Raw genomic sequence first — 18839 nt, forward strand, 5'->3', positions numbered from 1 at the left:
CACACACACACACACACACACACACACACACACACACACACACACACACACACACACACACCTCCTTTCTGCAGTGTTTCCTCTCGTGAACTCAGCAGCTTGTGTTCCAGATGGAATCGGCCTCCTTCTCTGTCTCCTCATGAAAACTAACGACGATGAACCTGCTCTGAGAAAAGCTCAGTGAAGATCCAACATTCATCAATGACAAAAGTACTCACAAGTAACAAGGAGAAGAGAAAACAAGAGAGGAACCTTGTTCATGCCGTCCCAAGTTTCAATGTTTTCTTAAAGAGAAAAACATCCTGATGTAAGGCAACGGATCACAAAACATCCGGTTTTGAGTCACGAATCGAATTAAATGGACAGAAGAGAGCAAATATAACTTTTAGAGATGCTTTGAAGTTAGTGTAAACCTTAAAAGTGACATAATAAATGTTATCTTTCTTACATTGTTATAGTCATCTCTAGTGATTATTTGCATAAAAACACAATTCAAATACTTAGGAAATAAAAGATTTTATTTTTACTGATCTGTACGGATTACAGTTTTTAACTACGATCCGTTACATCACTACCTTGAATCATTACAAACTATTGGTTTCTCTTTCATCTGCTCAGCAGCAACCAGCAGACAGACTCAGTTAGAGACTAGCTGGCGAACAAAGTCCAGCATTTAGCAGCTAAAGAGACAGATATTTCCCTCAGGATTTAGAGGAGGAGAGCAGAAATAGAGCTAAAAGAAAGAGAATATTGGACTTACATTCATCAGGTAACACAAAGACTCCTCATGAATAGGCATGTTGCTCTGTAACTGCTGGATGTGTTTGCTAATAATAATATTAATAATACGATTTAAACTAATGTCTGATAAATGTTAGTGTTAAAGTAAAACCTACAACATTTAGTAGAACTATAAAGTATCAGGAAATGGAAATACTCAAGTAAAGTACAACGAAACATCCGTTTCTTTAATTAGATTTGACTCTTTTGATTTTGTACATGAAGAAAAACTGAAACCTCAAATTATTGAAATACCACTTAACGGATAATATCCAGATTCAGTCGGTGACCTGTGAACCCTTCAACTCGTTTTCTCCCAATAAAGGTGATCTAAGAATTGGAGCTTATCTAAACTCTCTCGCAGAGCTGCTACAGAATTATGTGAAAATCTGAGCAGTGTCGGTGCATTTAGAGAGAACAGATCCTCACGGTCTCTCCGGGGCCGGCTGCCCGGCCGCCTGCCCGTAAATCCCGGCTCTGGCCGGCGCAGCGTCGTGTTCGCCCCGGCTTTAATCCGTCCAGTGGCGTTGGGATTTGGGAGGACAGTTTGGCTTTAGTTTCCATGTGAACAGAGAATGAGGTTAAAGGAGGGGACAGCTGGACCGTCACTCACTGTCAGTCTTCACACAAACACCAACAACAGAAAACTACTTGCCACACTGCTGCTACTGTGAAGAGTACTACTGTTAGAAAATATGCTGCTAAACGCAGACATGTGATGTATTTACACACCTGGCTGGAGTCCCAGTGTGTGCGTGTTTTCATGGTGTGTCTCTCTCATCGCATTTCAATTTAGAACCATTTAAGATTTTCTGTAACATCCAGAAAATGTAACATCGAACACACGCAGTGTAGCGGCGAAGACTCACCTGTCGGGGGCGCTGCTTCCTCTCTTGACTGTCGTGGTGTGACCGGCTCTCAGCTCGCCGTTCATCCCGCCGTCTGAAAAACAAAAAACAATCCGTCAGATCAGGTTTGGACACAGAGGTCGGCCGTCTCACCACCTGACCCGAGGGACACGGCGATGAAGGTGGACAGGTAACACACCCCCACGCTCGTGTTTCCATCACTTAAGAGGACACATTGCATCACATTCATTTCCTGGAGACTTTTCCTCACGCTAACCTTAAACCAAGTCTTCACCCTAAACTTAAATGATTTATATTAAGAGGATTTGCGTTTTGTCCACAAAGGAAAGGCAAGTCCTCACAGTGTGATTATGTAAACAGATGTCCCCACAACATGAGTAATACAAACACACACACACACACTTGGACCCAGCGGGCTCAGCCGGCCACCTTAACGAGCGGCCTGAGAGTCTGACTGGCCTCTATCTGTCAGACTGCAATTAAATTCCTGTCACATTCATGACGCTTTTCTTCTCTTTAAACAGTACCTGTCTGTCAGCCGTGTGAAAAAAAACCCTGAATCATGAGATTACTTTTTAGAAAAACGCCATGAACTGTGCTGCCTTTATGTAATCCTCAGGTTGCGTTGGGAAGTTAAGAAGAGCAAATCACCAAAAATCAGTTTACCTACAAGTGGCAAAAAACATCTATCGTCCGTAGTGATTATGACTCTTATCTGTAGAAGTTTGAGGATGTTAAAGAGCAAAAAATGACATATAACGTGAGCACCATCGTTTCCTAATCTTAACCACGTGGTTATCATGTAAACCATGATGAAGAAGGTCCCCTAACCTTAAGCAGGAACTTATTTCAACCACCTAGTCATTTTTATGCTTAACCCTATAACCTAACCAGTCTAAGAATGTTTGTAATGGTTTTGGAAGGGAAATTATGTTGATTAGCGTCAGATTAGAAAACACTTTTTTGTTACAAACAACGTATTTGGTCGACTTGTTGAAGGAAAGATTTACCTGTAGTTCAAAAGACTTAAAGCTGCATCAATCTATGTTCTGACCACTAGATGGCAGTATAACTCCACAACAAGACCATCTATAAGAAGCAGATGAATTCACAATGACACAATGTCTACGGATTTGAAGCCTCGAGTTCAGCATTTTGGCCATCGCCATCTTGGTTTCTGGCTTCAAACAAAGTATTCCAGCATGTATTTTGCATTAAACTAAACTGTTTGCCATCTGGCTCGGGCAAAAAAGGGAAACTGTAGCAACTGTGGAAGATTTCGACAGTAGGCGAGAAAGTGCAAAGCTCCGAGAAAATATAACAAATACCAAAGACCAAATTGTGCATGATTGTGCATTCCAGCTGCCCTCATTCTGAAAATGCTCAAAATAATAAAAATACTCCGCCAAGTAGAGCTCATGAGACCTAACGGGGGCCTTATAATCGACCGGGATGCCATGAAGGATTTAATACAAGCAGCAATGATTCAGCTTTCTAATATCCCCATTGAAGATCCAACTATGCCAGGTTAAGTTAATGGTCCAACTGTTGACATTTCAATGGGTACTCTGAGAAAAAACATTCAATATCATTCGACAATATCTCTCTCAATAGCATGCTCAAGATTACTTTATTATTTTAGCTTCCGTCCGGCTCTGGTGTTAGTATCACTTCTTATACAAATCTTTGTTGTTGCATTTTACTTTTTCTATTTTATTTGAATTTAGATGTTTTACTTACTACTACTGTTGTTATTCTATTGTTCATATATGTTTGTATTTTCATTCTATTGTTTTTTTGCTATTTTTCTGTCGTAATGTATTTAAACTCTGGCACAAGAATTTCCTTCGGGATTAATAAAGTTCTATCGATATTATCTTGTCTTCCTGAAGGGCTGATGTTCTACCCAGAACCATTTGCTTCTGAAGACCTCCTTTTTTGCCGAAAGGGGTTTTCAAGTGTTCTCTGTGAGACTAAAGGTTCCATATCAAACGTTACGGTTTGCTCCGACCAGTGAGCGGTTTTTGGTTTTTGTTCGACTGTTTTCAACATCACCGCCAGGCGACAAACTTTCTAATTTTAATACTAAACAGTAAAATATGTTTTTCATAACATTTGAGGCGAGAAATAGGCATCACACAGTAACAAAATCTTGACTCATATTTGATTACCTATAGTTTGACTGTTAAATCAAAGATTCTTGACTCATAAACTCGGGGTGAAGTCATGATTATACAAATTCACATACGACGAATTTCCATATCCAAATGAGCACCACCCTTAGAAAACATTTTTCTTTGTGCACCTTCCTTGTAGTCATAAATACAAAACAAAAAAATGAATCAACTTTCAGTTTCACGTTTCCCTCCGTCGTCTCACACAGACTGAACAGTCACCATTTGGGATTTTGTAATTGAAAGCTAAGAGCAGTCTGTCTCTCCACGACCTCCATCAGAGCTCGGTGCACGGCTCCCCGGACCCCCCCCCCCCACATGTGAAGTCGTGTTCATGGGGAACGTAGCAGCTGGCCATTCGCCTCCCATCATCGCCCTCCCTCCCACCCGCAGCGCTGACAGTCGGCGGCGAGGTTGTTTATGGGTTCCATGCCGGCTGATGCTTGTAGGACATTAGTCTTTTAGTGCGAGGTTTATGAGCGCCCTCACTCACCATCTGTTAACTGTCCTTTAATCGTCACCCTCCCCTCCCCCGGAGATCGATAAGACTGCCAAGTCGCCGCTACGCTGAACGAGCGATTGTGCATCATCGACTGAGTGATTACAGCTATTTGCTTGCTTATTGCTTGGCATTGTTTGGACGACATATCAGCTTTAGAGAGAAGAGGGGGGAGAAAGATGGAGAAAAGAGAAGGGGGGGAAATGAGAGGGGAGGGAAGGAAGAGAGAATGATGACAGGACAATTTCACACCCTCATGGTTATTGGTTTTCAGGGGCAGGCTATTCAAAGTTTGGCAGAAAATCCAGAGCGGAGGCCACAACGATCACTTCTGTCTGTGCACGTTTGTTGTGTTTGAACTCTTTGTCTGAAAATATCTGTTTGCGGTACGTCATAAAAGTTGGTCTTGGTTGCTCGCTTCAAAAGACATTAACAACATTTTCAGACTCAATGATACGTGTTACAAAGTTAGGTTGTGACCCTTTTGAAAGATGTATCCCCGATCATAACGGCTGAATCGATTGACTCGTTGGACTGTGTTAAAGATCAATGACACGCTGCAGCAGACTGTTAAGTTTCAATAAACCAAAACTATCAGTGCTTTCAAAAACAGGTTCTGTTCTTAAGACTTAATGTTCCGTTTTTATCACAATCTTCAACATCATACAACACGATCTCAGTTCTGTAACGAGAACCAGAAGAGAATTTAATGTCCAGGAATATTTACTGTAAATCTGTGTAACTCATAATAATTCAGTCCGTCCTTCAGCCAAACAAACAGAACTTAGAGTTAAGACGGGGGATCAAAGCAACTGATCAGCATACATTAAGAAAACAAGATAGTAATGTTTTAAACTCTCATGTTTCTTCAAAAAAATTTTAAATTTAACGGTTATTTCTTATACGCTTCGACTCAATTCTTGAATGACAATTATTGCTTTCAAAACAATCAATTAAAATCTCTGAACAATTTGATTTTAGTTCACAACATATGTTAATTTCTCATTCATTCAAGCAAATAGCACAAAATAGTACAGCTAACACAACGACAAAACAACTTTTCATTTTGGCCAATTTACTGACACAATAACCAGGTTTTGAAGCATGAATTAAATGTTTTGGTTGAGTTTCTACCTTTCGGAGACTTCAGAGTTGTGACGTCCCATGAAACAGTTGTGTTGTTGAGACTGAATAAAAAAAGAGCCACAGCGATTGAGAAGAGCTGAAACTAGCTCCCATGTTGCTCTCTGGCATCAAGATACTTCAAATAAATGACGTTTAAAACAAATCTAGTGAAACTCACTGAGCCTCCATTCAGTCTGACTAACTTCTAACTGCATGTGACTTCATCAGGATACAACAGGAACTGCATCCAGGTGAGCTGATGACCCAATCACATGACTTCCTGTCAGGGGACCTTAAACGGGTCTTCCTGTAAATCCTGATCTGGTGAATCCTGAAGAACAGATAAAACCAGCTGCTTGCTGTAAAGTCAAAACAGGAATATTGAAAGTCAAGACCCACTATGAACGTTTAAAGCATTTAAACCTACATATTACTTTAAATACAGCTACACCTCCATGACGGGTTCACACACCTGCCCTCACACATCAATCACCACCTCTGTGCTCCATTAAAGGAAGAAGTAAAGTGTGAGCTTCTCATTGGGACCATCTGGATGATCAGAGAGGAAACAACAGATCCTCTTTACTTCTTCTGTTGCAGAGCTTTCTTCATCCTGGATTTATTCATTCCTGTCTGTTCACCCAAATGATGTCTCAGTACAAACTTGTCAGAAGTTCATCCTGTTGAAGTGTGAAACACAATAACTCCACTGATCACGTCTCATGACACTGGAGGAAACGATGCGTCAGACAGCTCATTTCAGAGGATGAATGAGCGTGTTTGCTGCTTCCTTGCCATCAATTACTGGGTTTCATGTGCATTTTTAAAAAAAAACCTGAGTGGAAACAACGGGGTGGAAAAGAAAACTGCTTAAATATTGCAATATTGTCTCTACCCTTGGCTGAGGTGTACAAAGTTAGTGTATAGATGGGTAGGTAGATGGGTAGATAGCTGGACAGGCGGTTAGGTAGGTTGGTAGGTAAGTTGGTTGGTAGGTAGGTAGGCTGGTAGGTAAGCTGTTTGGTTGGTTGGCAGGTTGGCTGTCTGGTGGGTTGGTAAGTAGGTAGATAATTTGGTTTGTTAGTTGGTTGATTGGTAGGTAGGTACAGTAGGTTGATAGGTAAGCTGGTTGGTTGTTTGGTTGGTAGGTAGATTGGTAAGTCTGTATGTAGATAAGTAGGTAAGTAAGTAGTTAGGTAGGTAGGTTGGTTGGCAGGTTGGCAAGTAGCTAGGTAAGTTGATTTGTTGGTTGGTTGTTTGGTAGGTAGGTATGTTGGTTGGTTGGTTGGTAGGTAGGTTGGTTGGCATGTTGGTTAGTGGGTAGGTTGGTTGGTTTGTTGGTTGGTTGGTTGTTTGGTTGGTTGGCACGTTGGCAGGTTGGTTAGGAGGTAGGTAGGTTGGTTTGTTGGTTGGTGGGTTGGTTGGTTAGTTGGCACGTTGGCGGGTTGGTTAGTAGGTAGGTAGGTTAGTAGGTAGGTATGTTGGTTGGTTGGTTGGTGGGTTGGTTAGTAGGTAGGTATGCTGGTTTGTTGGTTGGTGGGTTGGTAGAAGGTTGGTTGGCAGGAAGATAGGTAGGTACTTAAAAAGTGTACTGTGTTTTAACATTCATGTCTTTCAGTAATTAATAGTGAAGAGCAGTATGAAAGAACATTGGCCGAAGCCGCTTGACGTCCCTGACATCCAAAACTGATCGGTATTAGAGTTGAAAGTGAAAATGTGTTATCCTGTCTGTAAGGGAGCGCCTACCCTTTCTTTTCTCACTCAGTTAAATGAACTTGACATAAAAACCCACAAAAACCTAAAAGACCTCATTCAGTCTAAATAATTCGGTGTCGGTGTCTAGTTCCACTCAATCCTGCAGCGATAAAACAACATGTGAGAGCTTCAGGGTCATTCCTTCACACCCTGATGATCAAAGCTGAAATATTAGCAGACCAGTTTTAGAAACTGTAACACTGATGTTATTGCTCGTCTGTGACCGTGGATGTGAGCGCTGACATTTCCGTGATTTTACGGAGGAATGAACACAACCTTAAACTTGACTCACAAGTAACAAGTGTGGAGCTTGAAGTGGATGCTGCTCTTTATTGTGGTTAGCACTGTTTTCATCAGAGAGAATACCTGAGAGTCATCTCAGATAAATGTTTAAAGGGACAGAGATGATTTCATGAAAGTCATTAGGACATCTTACAATAGAGCAGTTTCTTACAACAACTCAGACATTGAAAATCACAATAAATCACCAACACCAGCTCCCTTCTATTGACTGAATCATTCACATCGAGCAAGCCAGCCAGAAGAGCCACAGATCACTGCTCAAAAAGACTTGTTAATGTGGAAACAGCCCTGCCCTAAAAAACAAGGGGTTTGTTGGTGTTGTTTCATGAATTGGTGAGACGATGAAATACGATCCAGAGAGTTGAGTCAGAGTAACAGAGAAACGGTACAGATACCTGAACACAACGCAGAAAGGTTTATAGTAGTTATCACGACCAGTCGCGATGAAAACGTGTTAGAATTGTACGTTTCTGCAAACCACGGATTCGTGGAATGTCACAGTTTTTCAATTCAGTCAGAGTCACTAACAATTCAGTTCAATGAGTGACGGTTATTTAAAGTTCCGTGGTATAATAAGGAGTATAACAAGCAAATCAAAAGTAAACGCTGACTGTACGTTGCGTTGTTACGTTGGACTGTTACGTTGGGCTGTTGCAGCTACGTTGTGGCGCTACGTTGTCGCATTATGTTAACGCATTATGTTGCTGCATGACGTTGACGCATAACTTGTTACGGGAGCTACGTTACGTTCTCACATTGTTACTTTGCGTTCTTACGTTGTTATGGTTGTTATTTTACATTGTTACATATTATCTTAACGCAATCTTGATCTTGATCTTTTTTCTGATCTTAAACAAGTAGTTTTGTTGCCTAAACCTAATCAATCGCTTCACAATGTTAACCTCGTGGCATTGTGCGTTTCTTTAAGTATGATGCCTAGCTGATTGTCTGACTGCTTGTGTTTCTCAGACGTCTTTTTAAATGATGTCTGTAGGTGCATTTCCATCCACTAGCTTTTATGCCTATTTTCAATTTGCACTCAAAAATAAATCCATGAAAAAAAACAAATTACATATTTCCATCATGCTCTCAACATCGTTTGAATGAAACTTTTTGAAATACCTCATTCTGTGTGTCTTCTTCTTCTTCTTCTGGTTTAATGTCCCCGACTGAAGAATAAACTCCACCAGCTGTTTATCTCCATCAACCAATGAACTCATATTCACACAACGGTGAAGTGGACGGAAATATGCATTAATTCGCTTTTTTTTGTTGATGCAGATTTTCTGGAAATTCAGTTAAAATTGTCACAAAATTTGGATGGAAAATTGACTACTGTGTTCCCAAATCTCAGCCGTACACTTTGTAAATACAGTGTTTTATTAGTGATAGAATTTATTGTCAAAACCGTAATTATCCTTTGATCCAAACCTCAAACCTCAACGCTAAAGCCAAGTCTTAAACCTCAAACAACAAATTACTTCAACTCTGTAAATTATTTTCCACCAGCACCTTCGGCCATAGTGCTTTACAATTTGACATTGAAACATATCCTCATGCTCTTATTTCACAAAGTGAAGTTGCTTTAATGAACTCAGGATGTGCTGCACAAACACACACACACACACACACACAAAGAAAAACTCAAAACCACATGTGCATGCAACACACACATACCTGCACTTTGCCTTGCAGCATCTTCACAGTCGCACAAAATCAGCATCTTCAGTTACAACATCTTATACACTCATCTTACTGAGTGTGTGTGTGTGTGCGTGTGCATGTGTGTGTGTGGTACTCACGTCTGTCTCGGTGAGAGTTGCTCCTGAAATGGGTCATGACAAGAGGAGGAGAAGAAGAAGAAGAAGGAGAGGAGAGAGATAAACCCTGACGACTGAGAGTCTCTAAAGGATGCTCCCCTCACTGAGAGGCAGAGAGAGAGAAAGAGAGAGAGAGAGAGAGAGAGAGAGAGAGAGAGAGAGAGAGAGAGAGAGAGAGAGAGAGGGGTGAGGATGTGGGTCGTACCATCTAACAATCCACAGAGAGGGGTGTTGGAGGAGGACGACCGGTTCATTTATCTGGTGAGGAGGGGGGGAGGGAAGGGTGAGTGAGTCTGAGATGAGAGGTGGTGTAGAGCAGGTAAAAGTGTAGTCAAATAGAGTTGATGGTGTTTCTCTATTAGTCCTGTACATCCAGGTCTCATAACAGTAAGATGTTTGTCCTGTGGAGAAGCTGCCTCCCCTAGTGGATGAAAATATGGTTATTTAGCAGGGGATGCTTTAGGGCGGGGCTACACGGTGATTGACAGGTCTCTACCAGAGACGTATACGGCGTCTCTACATCACTCCTCCTCAGTCCATATATGGTCACTTCCTGTTCACTGGTTGCAAAAAAACAAGATGGCAACAGCCAAAACAAGAACTCAATGCCTTCAATTGCAGTGTGAAAGCTCAGAAAATCGACCTCATTGTGAAAAAATGATGACACTTATATATCACGTGGTATTCCCGTTCTTTGTGAAACAACAGTTCCAAAAAATGCATCGATGTCTGAATTAATTGTACAAAGAAAAAAGAAAAACAACGCCCCTTAAAGGCCTTTAAAGGGTCTATTCACCCAAATCTGTCACAAAATCGTCTTATTTTTTGGTTTTGTAGAAAATAGTCTGATTGAAAACATTTGACATTATCACAGTAGGTCTCTAGATTAGTTTCATTTTCATATATGACGCTTTATAAATGACTTTGTTTCGTATTGTGTAGTATTGGTGTGGAGGCAGAAATCTCTAAACCTGGACGAATAAAACCAAAACTATCAGCATGAACTGACGCTTTAAATATCCGATCTTTAAGTTTCAGCGTGTGAAGTCGAGATCGTTTCAGTTAAAACTCTTCACAGAAAAAATAAATGTGTTCACCTCTGGAATCTGGGAAGCTTTGATTGGTTGATAAAAGTTTAATCAGCGTTTATAAATTGACCCGACCAACCGTCCGTCATCCAACTCGGCTTTAATTACAAAACCCATTATGTGATTTCATTTTAATTAAAGCTGTCCCATCTAATTAAGATGTGAAGATGAGAGCCGCTGCGTCTCCCGGGCTTCTCCGTTTATCTCAGAGTTTAACCTCCGTCAGCAAACTCCCAGCATGCATTTCAACGAGGGTTTATCCATCAGACCACAGGGTCGGTGCAACACACACACGCACGCACACACATACAGAAACACACACACACACGCACAGAAACACACATGCACACACACACAGAAACACACACACAAACTCACACACACACAATCTCTTTCCGTAACCACAAATATATAAATAAACAAATATTACTTTACTTTGAAATCAATCAGCATATAAATACTACACTATATTAAAGTATACTTTACACAGTATACTATTTTGACAGGAAGTACACAAATGAAATAAACTCAAATGTTTTTGAGAAACATTCTTGTATCATTTCTTTCTTGTATCATTTCCTGTGTAAACAGGAAATGATACAAGAAAGAACAAAACATAAATTTATAGATTAAATATTATTCTAATGTATTTTTGAGTTGTATCAACTCATTATTTTACTGAAGCTGAAGAAGCTTTTAAATTTAAATGTCTTTAATTTAGTTACTTTAATTTAAAACCTGTTCATGGTCTGTTTTAGAAAAGGACCAGATGAGTCTGATTGGCTGAAACATCTGTCAATCATGCAAATACACTCAAACATAACCTGCTTTAAGGCTGAATATCTTCTTATAATGTTACTGTTGTAATGTTTTGACTTTGTTTTTCTAGAGAAAACTACAAAAAAATATAAATATATTGGATCTGAAATTATCAATGAATCGATTATCATCAATCAGCATTATTTTATTGTTGGAAAAAGGAACAAAATCAACAAAAATACTTACAAAAGATATGAACATTAATCCAGTAGTAGTACATTATTAAAATACGGTGCTTAAGTAGACATTTTCAGCAGTATTTCCATTTAATGGTACTTTATACTTCTACTCTTCTACATCTCAGAGGGAAACACTGAACCTTTTACTGCTAGTATTTCAGTTACTAAACAAAACCAATGATGAGAAAATAAGATGCGTTCCTACAAACTGACATTCTGCTCTAACATTAATCATCAATATTAATAATATGATAATATAATAAATGATAATATAACACTCACAGCAATGAGTACTTTTACTTTTCATACTTTTAATACATTTAGCTAAATCTACTTACATACTTTTACTTATAAGTAAGATTGTGTATTCAGGAGTTAAACAGAGTATTTTTACATTGTTGTATTAGTACTTTTGTATTAAAGTAAAGGATTAAAATACATATTTAATTAGAATACTAAAAGCTTTTTGTTTGATTGCAGTTTCATATTTTTACAGAAGCAACAATAAAACAAACAGAAACAGAGTTTATCTGAAAAGACAAACTTTAGTGAATCAACTCTTTCATCCTTCATGTGTTTCTTCACAGATCAAAGCTTCATATTCTCATTAGTGACTCCACCAGCAGAAATCATAACGCACCCAAAGTACAGCTCACCACATGAGAGGAGACGTCTCTGACTCTTTGGATTCAAAGGGAAAGACTGCAGCGCTGCCTGGTGGACGCCGCGCTCACTGCACCAACACCACTACATCTTATAGTTACTTATAATACAAAGAAATCTTCTATTTTATTTAAACTGCTGTCAAGGAAAATGTAACAGGAACACAGGTTCTATATTCTAGAGCAAATATTTATCATTTCTCTCTCTCTCTCTCTCTCTCCCTCTCTCTCTCTCTCTCTCTCTCTCTCTCTCTCTCCCTCTCCCTCTCTCTCTCTCTCTCTCTCTCTCTCTCTCCCTCTCTCTCTCTCTCTCCCCCTCCCTCATGGAGGATAATAATCCAGGCGGGTGTATCAGTAGACATGGCCTCCCTGTCATTGGGGTTTTTCGGCTGTAATTGGAGCAGAAGTCACATTCCTGAGCGGTCACTTTAAAAAGCAGCTGATGATGATTAAAAAGAAAGAAGACGCCACCGCCGGCTCACTTCTCCTTCTAATTTAAGAGTCTATTTCTGGAGATGCTGATGAAGTGAAAGTGTGGTTCCAGATGTGGGAGTCGCTCTCTTCCTCCTCCTCCTTCTTCTTCTTCTCCTTCTAAATATCTGGCAGGGGGGGGGGGCATTTTTGTCATGTGCCCTCGAAAAGCACCCGAAGCCGAGGAGATGATTTAGTTGTTGAGACGCAGCCGAGGAGTCAGAAGCACCGAGAGGTTCATCAGGATGAAGATCGTTCTGCTGATGATGTGTCTTCATCACATGTCTTCTTCTTCTTCTTCTTCTGCTGCTGCTGCTGCTGCTCAGGTGAGTTCAGGTGACTCTGGTTCTCTGTGTTCCTGTGCAGGCAGGTCATTTATTGTCTTTGCATCCAAAACAAGAGTCCTAACATTAATGTTTTATACTCTCTTTACTTCACATGCAGTAGGTTGATGCAAAGATAAGAGCAGCAGTTTAAAAGCATGAGACAAAATATTAATATTGTCAAACTTATGTCACAGAAATAGTTTTATTTTATTCCTCAAAGTTGAGCTGTTTTTCGGTGACATGTTGAAATCTGAGTATTAAAACTGCTCACCAGAAAAACAATGGAACTTATGTCATAATATTTCTATTTGTATACACAGTATCTTTAAACCGTTTAAACGGTGAATTAATCTGTGAACCAAGTTGATTATTAACCTGGTTATTAGTAGTTTATTTTTTTAAGTCTCTTCTAAAAACTTACTGTTATTGTTAAACTTCTCCTGATTTTATCTGAAAAGTTTATTTTATTGGTTTTTATTTTATTTTTGAATTATAATTGTTTCTCTCTGGGAAGCACTTGATATGAATAAAGTATATTATAATAATTATAATAATTATTATAATAATAACAATAACTGTTATTATACCCTGCCTTGGATAAGCGGGAAGAAAATGGATGGAGGAATAATAATGATTGTATTATTATTTAAAATCAGTTTTAGTTTATTTATTTTCTAGGCTTCACATTAATGTGTCTTTGCATAATCACAGCAGGCGCTGCACGATAAAGAATTTAGTTTATTGCTGAATTTCTCGTGCGGTTTCTTTTCCAACGAGCTGAACTCAGGTTCAGCTTCCTCTGAACCAGTGGGTCGCTGCTGGAACACACCTCAGAGAAACGCCTCCACACACACGGACCAGAGGCCTCTGTGTGTCCTGTTACCGGGTTTCAGCCCTCAGCTGGAGGTCAGCGGCGAACCCGGGTCCCATTTTCACTCAGGTGTTACTGCAGCCGCTCTGAAAACCTCACCTCTATGTACAGACCTCACACCTGAAGCCCACTGCAGACTGGAGCCAGACTGGACCGGTGGGGGGGACGAGTTCCTCAGAGGTTTCTTTATGGTTTAACAAGAACATTTGTAGCTTTGGAGGAAGCCGTCTGGAAGCAGGGGGAAACTGCTAGCCTAGCTGCGTCAAAAAGAGAAATAAAAACTACACCTTCCAAAACTGATTTATATTTAAATATTCTAATCTTTACATCCACAAATGTGAACGAAAAACATCGTCACCGTCTGTTAGCTATTTGTATTTAATCCACGTGATCATGAACCGAACTGAGGAGTTTTGTTGTCTAAAGATAAGATATAATATAAACCGTTTACGTTTACTGTTTTTAGCAGATTTCAGAATTCTTTTTTACTTTGGGCATCAAACTTTTCCAAATGTTAGAAACAATGTTATCTATGAAAACAAGGACTCATTTCAAGAGCCAAACAGGGAAGTAGCCAAAAAGACAGTAGATCGAAAAACCACCTGTTGGGGAAACTCAACAGGTGAAACATTCCAGCAGCATCGGAGTCCTCTAACGTCTCCTTGTCTCCTTGTCTCCTCGTCCACAGGAGTGTCCGTCCACCCATGACCTGCTGACCTCTCTGCGGCAGGTGGAGAAGATGTTGGCGGTCCACGAGGCGTCGTACCAGCGGGGCCTTCGCTCCCTCAGGAAGAAGATGAGCGCTCTGCACAACAGCACCATGGCCATCTTCAAGAGCGGCGGTGAGGTCTTCTCTCTTCACCTCTCGGTGACCGATGAACTTTCAGATTTAAAAGAAAGGTTTAAATGAAGAGGTCTCTATCTGCTCCACAGCTACCTGCTCCAAACCAGAACCCCCCCGCTCACGGACGCAGGCTGGGCCGAGTGTTTGCTGTCGGACACGAGGTCCACTTCATGTGCAAGCCCGGCTTCGAGCTGATTGGCCCGCGAACACGAGTGTGTTTGGAGTCTCTGAGGTGGAGCGGCCAGCAGCCGATGTGCAGACGTGAGCACTGATGCTGGACCATCGTACTGATACTGGTTCGGTTTCTGAAGTCTTGATTTGTTTTTTTTTTACTTCTTAGGCTTCAACAGCACCGGAAACTCCCTGGCCTCCTTCTCTCCTGCTGCTCCTTCCTCCTCCCTCCCCGTCTCTCTAGCTCTCTCATCCTCCTCTTCCTCCTCTTCAGCATATACACCTTCCTCCTCTTCATCCCCCACGTCTTCCTCCCCTCTGTCCTCCGTCCGTCCTTCTCACTGCACTCACTTCCTGGGCTCCACCCGCTGCACCTGTGATGTAGGTTTCACCATATCAGGCCACGACAACAACATCTGCACAGGTGATACATGTTCTCACCAATAACTACATCTAATACTACTACTACCACTACTACTAGTACTACTACCACTACTACTACTACCACTACTACCACTACTACTAGTACTACTACCACTACTACTACTACTAGTACCACTACTACCACTACCACTACTACTACCACTACTACTAGTACCACTACTACCACTACTACTACTACCACTACTACTACCACTACTACCACTACTACTAGTACTACTACTACTACCAGTACCACTACTACCACTACTACTAGTACCACTACTACCACTACTACTAGTACTACTACTACTACCACTACTACTAGTACCACTACTACCACAACTACCACTACTACTAGTACCACTACTACCACTACTACTAGTACTACTACTACCACTACTACTAGTACCACTACTACCAGTACCACTACTACCACTACTACTACTACCACTACTACTAGTACTACTACCACTACTACTACTACCACTACTACTAGTACCACTACTATATCGAAAGCCAAGTATTTATTCCATGTCTTTGATATCAGACGTCAGTTTCCAGCTTTCATTAGTTCAACTAGTAACACTTTAAGCCTCACTAGTTAACTAGAAAGAGACTCAAACTAGTTAACTAGTGAGCATTTTGTCTCTCACTAATTCAACTAGTGAAGGAAACTGACGTTTGATCTCAAGGATTTGGAATAAATGCTCAAACGACTACCCATACTCGTACTTCCACTACTACTACTACTACTACTACTACTACTACTACTACTACTACTACTACTTCTACTACTTCGCCCACTTCTACCGAGGATCTCGTGTGTGTTTCAGATATCGACGAGTGCCGTCTGTTTCCTCTCGGTCAGCCCGGCCGGCTCTGCGTCCATCAGTGTGTCAACACTCCCGGCAGCTTCCACTGCTGCTGTCCGGCCGGCTACGAGCTCTCCAGAGAGGGGCGCAGCTGCACAGGTCAGATGTCAAGGGTCACCCCGATCAGTCATGGATGGGGGGGGGTTTACAGACGTGTGGTAACTGTCTGTCTCCGTCCTCAGACATCGACGAGTGTGAGAACCGGATGCAGAACTGCACGGCAGACCAGGCGTGTGTGAACACGTACGGAGGTTTCCAGTGTGTGATGGTGGCGTGTCCTCACATGAACAACGCCACGTACATCAAGACGTCAGCAATGTAAGAACCACGTCCTCCACCTTTAAAGATTTCCTGTTTCATCACTGCAGCGCTATGAAGCTCCACACCATCAGTAGGATGTCTTTCAGTCAGTGACAAGTTAATAAAAGTATTCAAAAGTTCTGTCCCTGATCCACCCAGGACAGTCAATATTACACAGCTCAGGCACCATGAAGTTACCTGATGGTCGGCAATCGTCTAAGCGACTAATAAGGTGCGAAAAATTACATTGAGCAGGTGTTAATTAAAAACAACAAAGACTTCATAATAAGACAAAAGATACGAGTCATCCAAAGACTGTTGTCACGAAGGAGGATTCATCCTCTGGGAACCATGATAAGATAATCCATGTATCCGTAAAGGACCGACCGCTATGCTGCTGTATATCTCCAAATAGCCACGTGGGATCATAGTTTCAGCATTTTCACAACTCTTTGTAAGTATACAAAGCTAATCTAGTTAGCGTTAACTTTAATTCACCGTTAACTGCACAGAAACTAAAGTTGAAGCTCTCTGAGTCTTTGAGACTCAACGGATGTGGACGGATCCAAAGTCACCGTTAGCTAGCAGCTAGCAGCCCTAAAATAATAAAGAGTGAAATCACATCCCAACAGCACAATGAGACTGTGAAACAAAGGAAGGAGAGGAGGAACAAAAAGAACTGGGCAGACGAGACAAAGAAAACCTAAACCTCCTCACCACAGAAGACAAAGACTGGGCGATGGAGAGCGTTTAGCAAACAATGAGTTCTACCTCCATGTCGCCCACTTCCTCTCTCCACCCGACGGTTAGCGCAGTAGATTCAGACTGAGGTTTGGCTTCAAGACGCCCTGCTGAGGCTTTCGTCCTCCAGTCAGCTGATTGGAAGGTTGAGAGGCGAGAAGCAGGAAAGAAACCAAAAGCCGTTATAGTTTGATTTATTCCTGCAGCTGAATCATAATTGTTTGTTTTATTATTAATGCAGGGAGGAGAGTGTGAGCAGACTTAGCGTTGTAGGTTAAAGGTTACGTGTTCATTCTGTGACTTTGGTCAATAATTAACAGTTAAAAGCTTCTTACTATAGCTTAAAATAAAGGGTTAGGAATGTCCTCTTTAGTTTGAATGCAGAGAAGATGTTGCTTTTCACGACTGTGTAGCCTTAAAGCTCTGGGTGACGTACATCTTGTCAAGAGGTTTCAAAATGCAGCCAGAACTCGTGAACATGTCCAGATACGCAGCAAACAATCAGATTTTACATTTTTGGCAACTCGGCGATGTCGGCAATGTTGCCGCTCGTAGTGTGAACACAGCATCAGACCGACGGCCTGTTAAACAAAAAATACAGAAGCCAAAGACCTGACTGCCGGCCTTACATCTTTCCTGACTCCGTCAACGTATTGCTCAATTTAACAAATAACGTATGAATCATAACGTTTGACTCCGACAGAAAGACTTTTCATTTCAGCTGGTATTCAACTTTTAACAGCTGTTCTGAGAACTTAAACAAAGAAAAATGGGATTTTGTGTTTTGGTCCACAAGGACAATTTTTCAAACTACTGGGGTTTTAGAATAATGGTTCGTTGGACCAGTGGCATGGAGCCGTCAGAGGCGTAAGTAGCATCGTGAAGGTATGAATTGGGGAGAGATGAATTTATCCTGCTGGTCCGGGGAAATAGAATGAGATTTTTTTGGGGGTAGAAAGTTGTAAAGATGAGTGTTATGCTAACAAATTACAACTTAGCTGTTGGTGTGATAATCCCATCGAGCGGTTGTCGTATTTATCTCAGAATGATCACGTTTCTTCAGAGAGACCAATGAAAGAACGCCTCAAGGTGCAGAGGCGAGACAGGAAGTGATCTTCCTCAAATAACAATATTTCCTTCGTGCTTCCCTCAGGCGCTGCGAGAGGAACCCGTGCATGCTGGGAGACAAGGCGTGCACTCAGGCGCCAAACTCCATCTCCTTCCACTTCCTGTCCGTGGTGTCCAACATGTCCGCCCCCCGCGTCCTCTTCCGGGTGTCGGCGGCTCGCGTTCTGGGCGACACGCTGCGCTTCGGCCTGGCGGGCGGTCGGGGGCGGGGCCGCTTCAGCGTGCAGCGCTCGGGCCGGCAGACCGGCACTCTGCTGCTGGTGACGCCCATCAAGGGTCCTGCCACTCTGGAGGCCGAGGTGGAGATGAGCGAGCTGGAGCGCAGCAACCTGCTGGGCCGCTACCTCACCAAGGTCACCCTGTTCGTTTCTCCGTACGAGTTTTAGGGCGGAGGATCGATGGGCGGGCGGGAGGTTCAGGGTTCACCAGGTTTAACCAACGTTTGGTGCCAGACATTAAGAGCCTTACGAACTTTTACTGTCTAACTGAAACCACAGAAGTCAGTCGTCCCTTTTACAAGTCACAAATCATGTCAAAGTGAGTCTATTGTTAATGTTTTTTTATTATAGAGGGAATAAAAAAGGGAGGAGCAACTTCCACGTTCATCAAGTGACTGGGT

At 41.6% G+C, this 18839-nt stretch overlaps 1 pseudogene; it reads left to right on the plus strand.

The window, feature by feature from the left end:
• Positions 1–9517: 9517 nt before the first annotated feature.
• LOC116392748 (fibulin-7-like) lies at positions 9518–18621 on the plus strand (annotated as a pseudogene).
• Positions 18622–18839: the final 218 nt, after the last annotated feature.

Source organism: Anarrhichthys ocellatus, unplaced genomic scaffold (genome assembly GCF_004355925.1).
Source record: "Anarrhichthys ocellatus isolate YVR2014 unplaced genomic scaffold, GSC_Weel_1.0 scaffold2, whole genome shotgun sequence".
NCBI lineage: Eukaryota > Metazoa > Chordata > Actinopteri > Perciformes > Anarhichadidae > Anarrhichthys > Anarrhichthys ocellatus.